We start from the raw sequence: 17,611 nt of genomic DNA, 5'->3' as shown, positions 1-17,611 counted from the left end.
ACTGGTGGAACAAGATTGGAGAATTATCAGCTTTCATGTACCCTTGAAACAACTGGAATGAACTACCACAAGAACAAGGCAGTCTTGAGAAGGGAAGATATTACAAGGTTACAAGGTATGACGAGTGAATTGACAGAATTCTAGTAGACATTGTCCTGATGTACAACCAAATTTTCATGATATAGTTTAGTAAACCATAGAGTTTTGAGGGAGCAAAGAACTTCCTTCATGGAGACTTGTCTTGTTTTACCACCAAATTCTCATAACACACATTCAAATGGAAGTATTACAGAGACTGTAGGTGTGGAATTAAGCAAGCCTTGAATGTTTTTTTCACCACTCCTTGAAAATTAAAGCTACAAACCTCAATCTTGCGCAGCTTTGTCTTAAAGTGACTTAGCAGGATGTTCCAGCCACAGTTTGAGAATTCAAAACACTCTGACTCTCTCCAATGCTGCCAAACCATTGATGTTATCACAGTGTACTTGGAAACCAGGGGAGGTTATTGTAACAGATAATAGCATCCATCTGAGATAAAGGTAAAATTTAGAAGTGCTTGCTAATTCGCTGTATTTCTAAAAGAGTTAGGAAGTTTTGATACATTCACTTTGACCTTCCATTAAATGAAACTTCCATTTTAGGATGATAATCAGTATGAAATCAAAAGGCTGTAGGTAATATTGTTTTGATCAGTATCACCAAATTTGTGCAGCCTACATTTAAGGAATCAGTCTGGAGACGGAAAGGATTCAAGCTCTATGAGAAATATCTTAAAGCTAACCACCAAGTACTCACTACTTCTAACAATAGGCTAGTTTCAAAGGAGGATTCTAAAGCATAATTGTAAAGAAATTTAATTGCCTTGGTGTACCACCAAATTCTAGCAAATATAAGAGAAACTAAGGAAGATTGAAGATTAAACTCAGGCTTACACTTACCAGTAGCTACTAACATTCTTACATCATGAGGAACTCTGTGTTTAAGTTAATTGGTAGGAGGTTCCAGTGAGAAGACAAAGCTTTGAGTATCGTGCTGGTGCTCACTTTATCTAAGTCTACCAATGTGGAGAAGAGGGTTGGAGAAGACTCCATGAGGCATATGTGCAGTTAGAAACCAGGGCAGGTCTTCATAATTGACCACAGCATCTACCTGAGTGAAAGAGAAGTATACAGTTAATACATAATAGCAATTAGAATGAAGTAGGATTGCCAGCTTACAATATTGTGGGATGACAATTTGAGCAGTTAGAAGAACACTAGAAGACATTGTCTTGATGTGCCACCAAATTTTCAAAACTCACAGTAATACAGCAAACAATAATTTAAATGGAAAAATACTAGGCTAAGCACGATTACAAGGGATATATTGTCTTGATCTACCACCAAATTCTCAAAATGTACAGCAGTATAGAAATCAATAAAAAGAAAATTCATAATTATAGCTTTGTTGTTAGAATACATTGTCTTGATTCATATTTACCATATTCTCACACTTCATGTTATAATGGCAAACATCATAGATGGGAAAACTAAACTCAGGTTTGAGTAATATCTTATGACTCCTGTGACCTTCCAAAAACCACTCCTCTATCTTGAGCAGCTTTGAGTGGATCAGCAGGATGAATCACGTTTAAGCTGCAAGATCAACAGTCAGCCTTCCTTGTTGGTGTTTATCTAAATTGCCACCAGTGCACCTTAAAATGAGAACAGCTTGTTGTAAGAGATGACAGCATCCACCTGAGAGAAAGAAAATGCAGAGATGAGTTTCTCTGTAGCTGCTACAAACCCTTTATAACAGCAGTCATCCAACAAGAGGTATGGAATTTCAGTGCCAAAACTGATTGTGATTTCTGATACTGTTTCAGTACTCATTACCAATAGCTCAATCCTGTTATATGTATATTGAGGCAAAAGTCTTAGTCATCAGAGGGAAAAACATGATTGCAGAAGATATTGTCTTAACATACAGTATCACCAAATTTTCAAAATTTACAACTAGCGTGTAGTACAGCAGTTAATATGGAGAAAAAACAAGACTGATCAACCAATTCTCAATAACTTGCATCAGTATAGAAATACAGACAAACACGGATGAGGTATTATCATGACGTACCACATCCTGAGAGCATATATACAACTATGGCAAATATTACAAAAAGGAGGATTAAAATAAGATTTACATTTATTCTTAATTAACCTTTTTAAAAGTTGCTAAATATTAAAAATAATTCTGTCTTGAGCAGTTATGTGTTAAAGTGAACTGGCACCATATCCCAATCATATTTCAACTGCAGTGACAGTTCTAGAAGGCCCCAGGATATCAGCTTTTCTGGTAAGAGTTCAGCTGTCTTACTGTCAGAGTAGCTGGAATGCCAACTTGAGTGTCCTTAACTATGGAGGTGGAATTCAACCAAAAGAAGAGAAACATTGAGAGGTGGTTTATTGTAGAGCTCCATTAATAGCTGCATTGAACCTTGAACAGTCATCTTTTTGCAAGAGGTGAGGAATTTCATTGCATTAATTTTTAGTCCTACAACTATTGTTAGTCGTGTTACATTGTCCATCCAGCTTGCATATTGTAATGACAATAAGATTTAGCAGAAATCATGCCACAATTACCTCTCTGGACTTTTGGTATGTAACACGAGTTTAGGTATGGTCTTGATAAACTTCCAAATTATCAGATCTTACATGTATTAATACCAGAGCAATCAATACAAATGGATACAATTATTCATTATTCTGGCCTGAGATATTGTTTGATATGACAAGAAATTCTAAGAACTGCCAGTCATTATAGACAGGAGGAAAAAAAACAATAATAATCTCTGTATATAGAAAACCAGTAAATTCACTGGTCAGGCAGGTTTACTTTGTTTCAACACCTTTAAAATTTACTAAATGTATTCCTCTGTCTTAAACAGATTAAAGCCAGGATGCTCTAGCTAAGGGACTACTCCAGAGAAAAACATGTTCAATTGAGCCACTACATATTTGCCAAGAACCCTAGGATTCCTTCAGCATCAAAAATACATTCTCAAGGTAAGCCTCATTACATTTACAACTGAAAATTTTGTTAAAAAAAATAACACTTACAGTGTTTTATTTTGAAATTGCATATTCTAGACTTTGCAAATGCAAAGATTACAATAACTAATTATGTTTGGCTTATGCTATTGCCATGTTGTATGAGTCATGATTTTTCATCACCCTTATTCACTATACTTTCATTACCACTGTAATTTTTACCTGAAGTCTACTTCACATTTCAGTAACATTATTCCTTCTGAAATTTTTCATTTTCATTCATTTTCATTCATTTTCCTCCATTTCTTCAGGATCAATTCTCTAAACCAAGAATCCACTGCAGTGGACATTTGTCAAGCTTCAACCCAGATCAGCCTGACTCTGCTCAGTTATTCAGCCTCATCCAAGCAAGACAAGATTCTGATGAGAGAGACATTGCTGCTGGTTAGTTAAATTGTGGGCTGGGAGGGGAGGGTAAATAGAGCTCTGGATGAACCTTACAAAGCAAACAAGCACACACTTTAGGCCGGAAGTCCATGCACTTCTGATTCGGTTTAACTTAATGTAGATAATTTAGATAAGTTTACTAATGGGCCCTTGTGGATGGGGTGGTTCCTCCCTATTGCCTTTAAATTCATTTGGGTTTCTTTGCAGGTTATTCGACCAGTGATTCGCATTCAGCTTTTTTATTTTTCTCCGGCTTACTTTCGACTTCACTTCACATCACTCCGGCTTTTTTTCAAATCACTGTGGCATGCTTAAACTTCTTTCCGACTTCAATTTGCCTTCACTATGGTTGACTGTTGACTTCACTCTGGCTTCAATTCGACTTCAAGCTGGAGACATTTTGTCATCTATGTTGCATTCCGAATTCCTCCCTGCTTAGTTGCGCCTAGGCCAATTCATTCTATTACGTTTCACTTGACAGACTATGTGCTGATAAGTGAGATTCTCTCAGTAAGGTTCAACCAGACATACAATGTAAGTTTAGAACTTATCATTTAGGAAACTAGAAACTTAGGGTTAGGGTTACAGGAAGTTCAGAAAATGCATAGATCAGTTGTCAGGACTCTAAGTACTTGCCCTAATGCCTTCCATTTTTGTGAGGTTTTGACTCTTTGGAAAAGCTGTAAATATGGACTAGTACTTTACCCTTTCTTTCTTTAGCAACAAATTTTCATTAGCATTCAAGAACTTTATAAATAAGAGTAAACCCTCCCAAAAATTGAGAGGCATCAGGGGCATGGGATTATGGGACAATGCACACACATCAGGTTAGATCAGTTATGTAGGTAGCCTTTGCGACCAACTGACCAGGATCACCCAACCAGCCAAAGGAGGAGAAGAGACAGTCAGGCAGTTAGCAAAATTAATGATGAGTTGCAGGTAGTGGGGAGGATTTTCTCACTATGGCAGTGCTGACATTTAGACAGGTACATCTGTCTCCTTGTCAATGCTGCCCTGTGGGAGGAATCTCCCCAAGGAAGGCCTACAATGCATGTTGTGAGTCTTCATAGCAAAGACCGTCTACAAATTGTAGGCATAGGTAGACTTCACACTGGCAACATCTTAAGGATACTGGAAAAGTGAACATAGAGCGCTGACGATGGCCAGAAGACAGAAGTTTCCATGGTACTACCCTGGTGCTTAACAGGTTAAGAAGAACATCACATGATAGGCAGTTTTAGTAGTTAGTGTGGGTAGATAGGAAGCTGCCAATGCGGTGATGAAAGAAGATAAATCCATGATCAAGACAAGACAAATATTTTGTATTTTGTTCTCATGCTGGCATCATAATGAAAATTAGCTATTACTACTGGTGGGCAGATCAAGACAAGAATGCTAGTAGGCTAATGTAGGTAAATAGGCAGTGTAATTTGTAGTAAGATAACGAACAGGACCTGACATTGGATGGAAATCAAGTGGAACATCTGTGCAAGAGTGAAACTGGACAGGACTGAATTCATGGCAATACATCATTCTGGCCTTCTTTGCATGGGATATGAAAGTTTCAATAAGCACTGCTATTAAAGCTTCAAGATATGCATGACCTCTGTCAATTTACACCATGGAGCATAGGCTGCTGCAGCCAACACATACAACAAACGCAATCCAGACATACATCAGCAGGCTTCAGATGAAGTGAACTCTCAGGTCTCTCCACACCGGTCAGTCCTACAGCTAGGATTAAGAAGAAAGGAGCATTACAACCAGGTAAATGGAGTATAATCTGAAGGAAGCATTCAGCAAAGAACAAATGGATGGATGGCTTTGGATGGAGATAGTGGAAAACCTGCACTGAAGTGGCAACGCATGGCAATGAATGGTGAAAGATTACTGTGTCCAGTGTACCTCAGGCATACATGAATACTTAACAAGCAGTACAGTTGAAGGTTCACATGACAACAAGGACTTAGTCCACAGTTACAAGTCAGTCCTTTCAAGTCAGAAGCCTTGCTCCCAGTTAACACTTACATAGTTTCTGTTCTTCTTTTCTCTCTACTTCCTCCCTTGTCTCTCCCTAGGTGGAAATGGTTGGCTTTGTCCCATTCTACTCCTAGTCACCCAATGGCAGTGTTTGGCAATAGAGCTGATGTAATGTTTCTCTGTATTATCCAAAATTTACTATGGATTGGAAAAGTCATGGACAGATTCAGCACGCACCTGAAGAGTAGTATACATGTAGAGACAAAGGAAAGTGTGGAAACTGAAAAAATGACCCTCTGTCTGTCATGATTTTGCTAATTGGTTATTCTCTCATAGTGCAAACGGAAGATAGATTCTTTGACAACATTCCTTTCTCAGCCTAGGTACTCCTGCAGCATTTCGCCAACAGCTCTGGACAAAGACACCTCAAAATGGCTTTATTGAAGATTTGCTTTTCAAGGACACCAGAATGATAACCTACAAGTAAATACTATTAGGCTGTGTGGCTTACTTGAAAATATGTGTGACAGCACCCTTGCTACAGACAGTTGGTGCCCCTTAGTCACCCTACACTTTAGAACACTTAGAGTAGAACAAAATAAATCTGCAGCCAGCTCAGCAGGTTACTTAGAATGATCAGCATGAAGCTGGTCTGGTCTGGCTAGGTCCACTACCACTCTTCTGACCATTGATGAACCCATGCTCATTATTTTATGAAACGATCTTCCTCAGCACCTCAGACAGGACATTAGTTGACAGTTCTCTTGGAGCTGCTTGTCACACCTTACTCTCTCCAATACTATTCTTGATAATTCCTAGTTTTCAATACCACACTGTGGATATGACTGATAGGTGTTTGCACTTCTGCAGAGAACCAGATATTTACAATGTGATCTTCTACAATCTACCTTGCTTGTTTAAAGCAAGTGGACTTGAACTATTTCAAAAATAGAGGGTTGATAGAGTTCTTTAACAAGACGATTTAATTATGACTGGACACCTTTGTGGCTGACAGTAGTTGCCTTTTGGACGACATCACGATGACTCAACAGATGATTTTTCTTGTAAAGCAGAGTGATACTAGTTTGCTTCAATGGTAAGGATAGGAAGGTGATTTCCTACACTCGGAACATTCAGCCTAAGCCTGCTTTGTCAAGCTCTTATAAATTGGTGTCATTGATGATGGCCTTCTTCCGTAAACAGGTCAGTCAATGTCTTTTTAGCATTTCAGATACCAGCTGGCTTTTTTAGAGCCTCCTTGTTGAGTACCAGCCACCTTGTCACTAATACATGTGGCTCAGTCTGTGCTTTCTGCTGGCATCTGCAAATTTGCGGCCTCTGCCTTTCTTACAAGGTTCTCAACCAGCTTTGTTTTGTAACTGACAAGGTTGTGTACACAAACCTTGTCTGGAAAAAGACTTCAAGTGCATTAATGACCCAAGTGGCCCATCAGGATGGTGCTTATCTCCAGTTTCTGTAGCATGAAGCAACTAGGAGTATTTCTTCTTCCCCCTGGATGGGATGCTAGTCCATCGCAGGGTTACCCCCAGCATTATTTGCTGGTACCCTAATATACAACAAGGTAGAGAGAGGCACTGTGAGATTAAAGTGTCTTGCCCAAGAACACAAGACAATGTCTCCAGCTGGGACTCGGGGTGATCGCCCATCTACACAGAGCTTTGGCTGAATCTAAAATGGTACAATGTCATCAAGACCTTTTACAATCTATGAGCAAGTAACTACACTTGTATTAAACCAGACAGCCAAAGATGACCGGAGTGAGACACTATCAAACAGAGGAAGAAAGTAAATGACCAGGTGATAGCAGCCTTGACCATTTTCTGCATTGTTATACAAGACTAGTGCCTGAACAGTACATACTTGACCTTCACCATAGCAAAGCAACTCAGGGATATTCACTGTCTTGTATTATCCACACTGTAGCTGGCCTTCTAAATCCTACAGAAACTGCCATTCTCTTATGCAAATTTATCAAAGAACAAGTCTATTTTTCCCATTTGATAAGGAGATGTTCAATGTGGGCATTACCCCACTTGTTAGGGTAATTTCATGAAATCTTGTCCCTGGGTGAAACAATACCTCTGAGTGGGATATTCAAACCAGAAACACCCTTCAATCCTTTCACCCTTTTGCTAATACTTAACCTTAATAATGCAGCAGTCAAGACTTTTCCATTACTAGCTTAGTTATCTCCCTCTTCAGCATTCCATTCAATGTAGAAGATATACATTAGCCTCTTCAGGATGACTTTACCGAACATTTTGTCCTGTTAGGATAACAAACTTATAACCTGCTAAATGTGGTTGCAGTGAGCCAGTGTAACTTTCCTCGCGAGTGATATAATGACACATTTGCTCCAGTCACTCTTTATCCCTTTAATACACATGCATCTCTACAGCCATCTCAATGGAACATGTCACATCATGCAACTGGATCTTGTGCAAGTGCTTTGACATTCTGAAGACTATTGGAATACTTCTGAGGATCCCTTCCTTTGGAGGTGGGGTCAGGTGTCATCTCAACAACTTTAAAAGTGTACATTTTCAGCATCTCAGATATAATTAGCTGACAACTTCAAAGCCTACATGTTATTGATCGTCAAACATGTTCAGTTGTATGTCAGTCTAGTATTCTTTCTGTTCCCTCTCAGTTCTTAGTAACACACCTTGCTTGTCAAAACTACTGTAGGTACACTGTACCTAAACTTTGTGCCAATAGCCACAAATTTTTCCTATGATCCTGTAGGCTGCAGCTCTTACCATTCTGCCAGTAAAATTTTCTGTGGCTCCTTACAGATGTTTCACTGAACTAGTGAGGATGTAACAGTAATGGCAAGCATTATCTTTAAACCAAGGCCACTGGTTTTCAACAGAGGTTCTAGTCATATCCAAGGACTGGTGGAGCTCCTGTAGAAGAAGTCTTGGGTAAAATTGAATGTTAAAAGATCACAGAGACCTACCACACTGTAGTTTAGAAGGAACAAGCTGGGAAGAGCTCAAAACATGTGTGAATTCTAGAAAGACTGAACATGATCAAAATGTTGCAGCAGATCAGATCATCCTTGAGCATCTCTACTCTACTGTAAATATCTTGAGCATCAAGCTTTGGTCTAACCATGCAACAAAGTTGTAGTGGTCACTGCCTTCCTAACATGCCATGAAATGCTTCCAGAAATGTTTTATTTGTTAGCGATGAGAAGATGGCTTATTAGGATCTTATGCCACCTTTAAGGAAATCTTGTGAACCTCCCTACGTAGAAACAATATGCTTCAGGTGGAAAACCCACATATTCATCCTTCAAGTTATTTAGCCTTATCATGATGCTGTCGGTTATCTGGTCCTAACAGCATTTTAACTTACAAAGCTCCATTCTCACCTTATGTGTGAAGTGTATGCCACTACTCAATCTGGAAACTATTGTACTAGTGAAGAAATGTTTAAATGTGGGCTACCTGGAAACAACTGGCCATTGAACCACAGGGCCACTGTGTGGAACATCACAAAAATGGCCAACTTTGCACTGGTTAAATGCTACCATGCTTGTGTTTTCTTGGCCTCTACACACAGCATTCCAGCTCTCAACAACTTCAAAACACCTTCTAATTTCAGAGATGGGAGGCAGATATTTTTCAGATGTGGTCTTGCTACAGAACTTAATATGCATCTTTCTGCTCACAGTCAGCATCATTGGAAAACTAGTGTGGATTACAGTCATCATCATCTTATTTAAGTAGAACAAGACGGTGATCTACCTCTCAATGGTTTTCGCTCAACGATGAATTCTCAACACCTCTTAATTTCCAAGAAGACTGCGATTCTCTTAATTTCTTGGTCATCTTTTTTGACCAAGAACAAAACTATTTCCCAGCCTGCGTTTTTGATGAGCCAAATTGACTCATCATCATTATCATCATCTCCTCTTCTGTAGCACCAACAGGTGTATATGAAGTGCAAATTGAGTCCACCATCACTAAATGATGTCAAGGATTATTCTGGTAAACACTTTTCAGCTGTCTATCTGGTAACCTGTAAATGTCTGTAAATGCTATACAGCCCTTAATATCATAAAGCAAATTATAGTCTTTGGCTTAGTACTTGAACACAACTTGTTCCTGTTTTTGTGAGATATTCACTTTTCATGGGGTGAGGTTTTTAGCCTTGTGCCTAACCCAATGGACAGTCCAGCAAGGATAAACATCCCAACACTGGAAGTCTCTCTGAATCGTTGAGCCTCGTAAGTCATCCAACCACATCAGGATAAAATTTTTGATGTGTATCTAAAAGGATGGAACATAGCTGGACAAAACCACTGGATAAAAGTGAGATGCGAATTACTATGAATTATGGCAACCTCTTTTAATCTAGGTCTACCTGGTGACCTGTGAATGACTAGAAAATATACACAGCCCTTAAAATCAAGAGACAAAAAACAGTCTTTCACTTAGTGCTTAAACACTGCTTGTTCCTGTTTCCACGAGATGTTCACTTGTCATGGGGTGAGGATAAGAGCAAGATGTGATCTCAGAGTCTGTACATGTACCTCTTGGTTGCTCCACTTGGATGCCTGTCATGTCAATGAAGCAATTCTCTAGCAACAGTAGTGCTGAAACAGCAGTATCCTTTGCATTGAAGGACTAAGAAATGATAGACAGTATAAAAGATACCTACAGCCTGAAAGACCAAGACATTATAGACAATGAAGGATATTTCTACAACCTGAAGGACCAAGCAATGACAGACGATATAGGAGTTTTCTACAACCTGGCATGGGTATGTGGATACAAAGTATGTTACATTGCAATGCAAGATAACATCAGTTCTCAATCTTCACTTCATAAGTCTAAATTATAAGTCAGATGACCTCTATTGGTAAGACTTGATTCATCATGTCCAAGAAATCAAAGGAAAAAAATTAGTAGAAAGTGAGGTTTGAAATAACTGGTGTTGTCTTTCAGTGCAATATGCCATACAATTGCTTTTAATTAGCTAACAATAATTAATGTCCGGCTTTAACTTTGGTTTTCCGGCAGTTTGGCATAAGTTCGATTCTCCACGCTTTTCTTTTGATGCATATTCCGTCACAAACATGTCAAGGCTTGGTATTGGTATTGACTCGTTACCAAGCCAAAGCTTACAAACAAATGAGAATCATCCAGGAGGCCCTGGGTGTTCCAAATGAAGTGTCAACTGACACTGGGACATTCTTGGCTTTTGCTGGATGCTAAATTACTCAGCTTAAGGAGCGCACCCCCTCATGGATTAATTTATTAGGTCCTGTGGATTTTTTGCATTGTAAAAGTTAATAATGACAATTGTAAAAAGCATAGCCGTCAACATAGCTTGTGGACGCTGCTCATTTTCGGGAGCACACAGAATGGAGAAGACAGCAAGACAGAGTGAAGAGAATAAATATTATTGTAACTAACTTAAGTTAAATATAATACATATTGCTAAATAATATTGACAATAAAAGTAAACAAAATGGTGTCAGTATGCTTTGTTCTAAGACTTAAGTTTCTAAAGATATTATGTAGTAGCAAACTGTAACCAATAAAACATATATGATCTTTTTGCCCACTTTCGGGGGCAATTTTTTTTCTGAAAGCGTCCATTTTCGGGGACGTGGAAAAATGAGGTGAAAAGAAGACCTTTCACTTTCAAGTCATCTGATTTTTGCAGGTGTGTTTTATTTTTGTTCATTTATAGGGGCCTTCACTTGGGACAATGAACATCATTGACCTGAGTGAAGGGATCAAGACAGTTGGATCAACTTATCACGAAGGTAAGCTATATATAAATGTTGGCATCTCATTTTACTGTACTTACTTGCACTGTGCTTTAGTTACCAATAGAGCGACACTCTTAGCGCAATGCCAAACAATGAAAACATCAAGCACAGAGAGAGCAGTACAAGAAAGTCATGCACAACCTTACAGAAACCTTTACACTGCTACTGGTGGAACAAGATTGGAGAATTATCAGCTTTCATGTACCCTTGAAACAACTGGAATGAACTACCACAAGAACAAGGCAGTCTTGAGAAGGGAAGATATTACAAGGTTGCAAGGTATGACGAGTGAATTGACAGAATTCTAGTAGACATTGTCCTAATGTACAACCAAATTTTCATGATATAGTTTAGTAAACCATAGAGTTTTGAGGGAGCAAAGAACTTTATTCCTGGAGACATGTCTTGTTTTATACCACCAAATTCTCAGAACACACTTTCAAATGGAAGTATTACAGAGACTGTAGGTGTGGAATTAAGCAAGACTTGACTGGTGTTTTTTTTTTCACTCCTTGTAAATTAAAGTTTCTAACCTCAATCTTGAGCAGCTTTGTCTTCAAGTGACTCAGCAGGATGTTCCAGCCACAGTTTGAGAAACACTCTCTATTCAATGCTGTCAAGCCATTGTTGTTATCACACTGTACTTGGAAACAAGGGTAGGTTATTGTAACAGATAATAGCATCCATCTGAGAAAAACGTAAAATTTAGAAGTGCTTGCTAATTTGCTGTATTTCTAAACAAGGTAGGAAGTTTTGATACATTCACTTTGCCATAATTCGGAAACTTTTTTTGGTACTACAATAAAACTTCCATTAAATAAAACTTCCATTTTAGGATGATAATCAGTATGAAATCAAAAGGCTGTAGGTAATATTGTTTTGATCAGTACCACCAAATTTGTGCAGCCTACATTTAAGGAATCAGTCTGGAGAGGGAAAGGATTCTACCTCTATGACAAATACATTTAAGCTAAACACCACATTCTCACTGCTTCTAACAACAGGCTAGCTCCAGAGGAGGAGGATTCTAAAGCATAATTCAAAAGAAATTTGATTGTCTTGGTGTACCACAAAATTTTTAGAACTTGTATTAGTCTTGACTAGCAAATATAACAGAAACTAAGGAAGATTGAAGATTTAACTCAGGCTTACACTCACCAGTAACTACTAACTTACATTATGAGGAGCTCTGGAAGCTCTGTTCATCGGAATGAAGTTCCAGTGACAAGAGAAAGCTTAAAGTACCTTGCTGGTGCTCAGTTAGTCCAAGTCTACTTATGTGGAGATGAAGGTTAGTTTAAGGTTGCTGAAGACTCCATGACACAAATGTGCTGTTAGAAACCAGGAAGGGTCCTCCTAATTGACAACAACATCTACCTGATTGAAAGAGAAGTATATCGTTAATACACAGTAGCAATTACAATAAATAAGGATTGCCATCTTACAATATCCACGGATCACAATTTAAGCGGTAAGAAAAACAGGATACCAGGAGACGTTGTCTTGATGTGCCACCAAATTTTCAAAACTCACAGCAATACAGCAAACAATAATTTTAATGGAGAAATACTAGCATGATTACAAGGGATATATCGTCTTGATCTACCAACCCTCATCTTAAATTCTCAAAGTTTATGACAGTATAGAAATCAATATAAAGAAAATCTATGATTATAGCTTTGTTGTTAGAATACATTGTCTTGATTCTTTACCAAATTCTCACACCTCGTGTTATAATAGCAAACATCGCAGATGGGAAAACTAAATTCAGGTTTGATTAATATCTTACATGACTCCTGTGATCTATTTTGTAATTATTCTTTATTGTTTATTTACACATGACCCCACAAGCTGCAAGCTTAATTACTTATCGTGTTTAAATAACGGTTATTTACTTACTTACTTACTTACTTACTTACTTACTTACTTACTTACTTACTTACTTACTTACTTACTTACTTACTTACTTACTTACTTACTTACTTACTTACTTACTTACTTACTTACTTACTTACTTACTTACTTACTTACTTACTTACTTACTTACTTACTTACTTACTTACTTACTTACTTACTTACTTACTTACTTACTTACTTACTTACTTACTTACTTACTTACTTACTTACTTACTTACTTACTTACTTACTTACTTAGCTTCCAAAAAATATTCCTCTCTCTTGGGCAGCTTTGAGTGGATCAGCAGGATGAATCATGTTTAAGCTTCAGGAACATAAGTCAGCCTTCCTCGTTGGTGTCCAACTGTTATTTAAATTGCCACCAGTGGACCTGAAAATGAGGACAGCTTCTTGTATTAGTAAGAGATGACAGCATCCACCTGAGAGAAAGAAAATGCTGAGTTGAGTTTCTCTGTAGCTGCTACACCCCTTTATAACAGCAGTCATCCAACAAGAGGTGTGAAATTTCAGTGCCAAAACTGATTGTGATTTCTGATACTGTTTCAGTATTCATTACCCATAGTTAAGTCCTGATATATATATTGAGGCAAAAGTCTTAGTTATCAGAGGGAAAAACATGATTGTGGAAGATATTGTCTTAACATACAGTACCACCAAATTTTCAAAATTTACAACTAGCGTGTAGTACTGCAGTTACTATGGAGAAGGAACAAGATTGATCAACCAATTCTCAATAAGTTGCATCAGTATAGAAATAAATACAAACATGGATGAGATATTATCACGATGTACCACAACATTCTCAGAGCATATACATGACAATGGCAAATATTACAGAAAGGAGGATTAAAATAAGATTTACATTTATTCTTAATTAACCTTTCTAAAAGTTGCTAAATATTAAAAATAATTCTGTCTTGAGCAGTTATGTGTTACAGTGAACTGGCAGCATATTCCAGTCATATTTCAACTGCAGTGGCAGTTTGAGAACATCCCAGGATACCAGCTTTTCTTGTAAGAGTTCAGCCGTCTTACTGTCAAAGTAGCTGGAGTGCCAACTTGGGCGTCCTTAAGTGTGGAGGTTGAATCCAACCAAGGGGAAGAGAAACATTGAGAGGTGGTCTATTGTAGAGCTCCATTAATAGCTGCATTGAACCTTGAACAGTCATCTTTCTGCAAGAGGTGAGGAATTTCAATGCATTAATTCTTAGTCCTACAACTATTGCTAGTAGTGTTACATTGTCCATCCAGCTTGCGTAATGTAACGACAATACGATTTAGTGGAAATCGTGCCATAATTACCTCTCTGGACTATTTGGTATGTAATATGAGTTTAGGTATGGTCTTGATAAACTGCCAAATTATCAGATCTTGATACCAGAGCAATCAATACAAATGGATACGATTATTCATTATTCTGGCCCGAGATATTGTTTGATATAACAAGAAATTCTAAGAACTGCCAGTCATTACAGACAGGAGGAAAAAAAACAGTAATAATCTCTGTCTAGAACACCAGTAAATTCACTGGTCAGGCAGGTTTGCTTTGTTTCAACATGTCTAAAATTTACTAAATGCATTCCTCTGTCTTAAACAGATTAAAGCCAGGATGCTCTAGCTATGGGACCACTCCAGAGAAAAACAAGTTCAATTGAACCACTACATATTTGCCAAGAACCCTTGGATTCCGTCAGCTTCAAAAATACATTCTCAAGGTAAGCCTCGTTACATTTACAACTGAAAATTTCATTAAAAAATACAACTTATAGTGTTTTTTATTTTGTTATTGCATATTCAAGACTTTGCAAATGCAAAGATTACAATAACTAATTAATGTTTGGCTTATGCTGTTGCCATGGCAACATTTGTATGAGTGATGATTTTTCATCACCCTTATTCACTATACTTTCATTACCACTGTAATTTTTACCTGAAGTCTACTTCACTTTTCAGTAACATTATTCCTTCTGAAATTTTTCATTTTCATTCATTTTCCTCCATTTCTTCAGCATCAATTCTCTAAACCAAGAATCCACTGCAGTGAACATTCGTCAAACTTCAACCCAGATCAGCCCAACTCTGCTCAGTTATTCAGCCTCATCCAAGCAAGACAAGATTCTGATGAGTGAGACATTGCTGGTGGTTAGTTAAATTGTGGGCTGGGAGGGGAGGGTAAATAGAGCTCTGGATGAACCTCACAAAGCAAACAAGCACACACTTTCGGCCAGAAGTCCATGTACTTCTGATTCGGTTTAACTTAATGTAGATAATTTAGATAAGTTTACTAATGGGCCCTTGTGGATGGGGTGGTTCCTCCCTATTGCCTTTAAATTCATTTGGGTTTCTTTGCAGGTTATTCGGCCAGTGATTTGCATTCAGGTTTTTTTTTTTTTCTCCGGCTTACTTTCGACTTCACTTCACTTCAATTCACTTCACTTCACTCCGGCTTTTTTTAAATTCACTGTGGCATGCTTCAACTTCTTTCCGGCTTCAATTGGCCTTCACTACGGTTTACTGTTGACTTCACTCTGGCTTCAATTTGACTTCGTGTTGGAGACATTTTGTCATCTATGTTGCATTCCGAATTCCTCCCTGCTCAGTTGCGCCTAGGCCAATTTATTCTATTACATTTCACTTGACAGACTATGTGCTGATAAGTGAGATTCTCTCAGTAAGGTTCAACCAGACATACAATGTAAGTTTAGAACTTATGATTTAGGATACTAAAAACTTAGTTTAGGGTTACAAGTAGTTAAGAAAATACATAGATCAGTTGTCAGGACTCTAGGTACTTGCCCTAATGCCTTTCATTGCTGTGAGGTTTTGACTCTTTGAAAAAGTTTAAAATATGGGCCGGTTTATTTGCAATATGAATCATTCATGTAGTACTTGATCTTTTTCGTTAGCATTCAAGAACTCTATAAATAAGAGTAAACCCTCCCAAAAATTGAGAGGCATCAGGGGCATGGGATTATGGGACAATGCACACACATCAGGTTAGATTGGTTATGTAGGCGGCCTTTGAGACCAGCTGACCAGGATCATCCAACCAACCAAAGGAGGAGAATAGACAGTCAGGCAGTTAGCAAAAATAATGATGAGTTGCAGGTAGTGGGGAGGATTTTCTCACTATGGCAGTGCTGACATTTAGACATGTACATCTGTCTCCTTGTCAACGCTGCCCTGTGGGAGGAATCTCCCCAAAGAAGGCCTACAATGCATGTTGTGGGTCTTCATAGCATAGACCGTCTACAAATTGTAGGCGTAGGTAGACTTCACATTGGCAACAACCTATGGATACTGGAAAAGTGAACAAAGAGGACCAACAATGGACACAAGACAGAAGCCCCCTTGGTACTACTATGGCGCTAAACAGGTTGAAAAAGATCGTCACATGATAGGCAGTTTTAGTAGTTAGTGTGGGTAGATAGGAAGCTACCAATGTGGTGATGAAAGAAGATAAATCCAGGATCAAGATAAGACAAATATTTTGTATTTTGTTCTCATGCTAGCATCATAAGGAAAATTACCTATTACTACTGATAGGCAGATCAAGACAAGAATGTTAGTAGGCTCATGTAGGTAAACAGGCAGTTTAATTTGTCGTAAGATAAGAAACAGGACCTGGCATTGGATGGAAATCAAGTGGAGCATCTGTGCAAGAGTGAAACTGGAGAGGACTAAATTCATGGCAATACATCATTCTGGCCTTCTTTGCATGGGATATGAAAGTTTCAACAAGCACTGCTATTGAAGCTTCAAGATGTGCATGACTTCTGCAGTTTACCCCATGGAGCATAGGCTGCTGCAGCCAACACATACCACAGAAGCAATTCAGACATACATCAGCATGCTTCAGATGAAGTTAACTCTCAGGTCTCTCCATAATGGTCAGTCGCACAGCTAAGATTACAAAGAAAGGAGCAGTAAAACCAGGTAGGTAGAGCGTAATCTGAAGGAAACATTCAGCAAAGAAAAAACAGGATCACTTTGGATGGAGATAGTGGAGAGCCTGCACTGAAGTGGTGAGGGATGGCAATGAATGGTTAAAGATTACTCCGGGTAATGTGTACCTGGCATACACGACCTCAACAAGCAATTCGGTTGAAGATTTTTGTCATCATCAACAAGTGGTTCACATGAAAACACAGACTAAGTCCACACTCGTCAGTCCTATCAAGTCACAAGTCTTGCTCTCAGTTCATACATACAGAGCTTCTGTTTTTCTTTTATCTCTTCTTCCTCTCTTGTCCTCCACTAGGTAGAGATGGGTTGGCTTTCTCCCCTTTTACTACTAGTCATCCAATGGCAATGTTTGACAGTAAAACTAATGTCATTTTTCTCTGTATTACCCAAGATTCTAGAAGTCAGGGACAGATCAAGCATTCACCTGAAGAGTAATATCAGCCTGGAGAAAATGAAGAATGTGGAA

The 17,611-nt window shown here is 38.3% G+C and overlaps 1 long non-coding RNA gene across 11 annotated transcripts in view; it reads right to left on the bottom strand.

Annotated features, from left to right (window-relative positions):
* Positions 1-5,306: 5,306 nt before the first annotated feature.
* LOC145478548 (uncharacterized) overlaps positions 5,307-17,611 on the bottom strand; it is a 30,610-nt gene continuing 18,305 nt past the window's right edge. For 6 of the 11 annotated variants that reach the window (XR_014048279.1, XR_014048288.1, XR_014048280.1 and 3 more), the window contains 4 exons: positions 15,110-15,297; positions 13,414-14,352; positions 12,508-12,639; positions 5,307-11,949 (listed from right to left, as the gene is read on the bottom strand). This is a non-coding gene — a long non-coding RNA (uncharacterized LOC145478548). Of the gene's footprint in view, positions 11,950-12,420; positions 12,640-13,405; positions 14,353-15,109; positions 15,298-17,611 lie in introns of all 11 variants that reach the window. The other 5 variants (XR_014048283.1, XR_014048286.1, XR_014048282.1 and 2 more) reach the window with 5 other exon arrangements.

Source organism: Orbicella franksi, chromosome 2 (genome assembly GCF_964199315.1).
Source record: "Orbicella franksi chromosome 2, jaOrbFran1.1, whole genome shotgun sequence".
NCBI lineage: Eukaryota > Metazoa > Cnidaria > Anthozoa > Scleractinia > Merulinidae > Orbicella > Orbicella franksi.
This window is presented reverse-complemented; position numbering and strand designations above follow the sequence as displayed.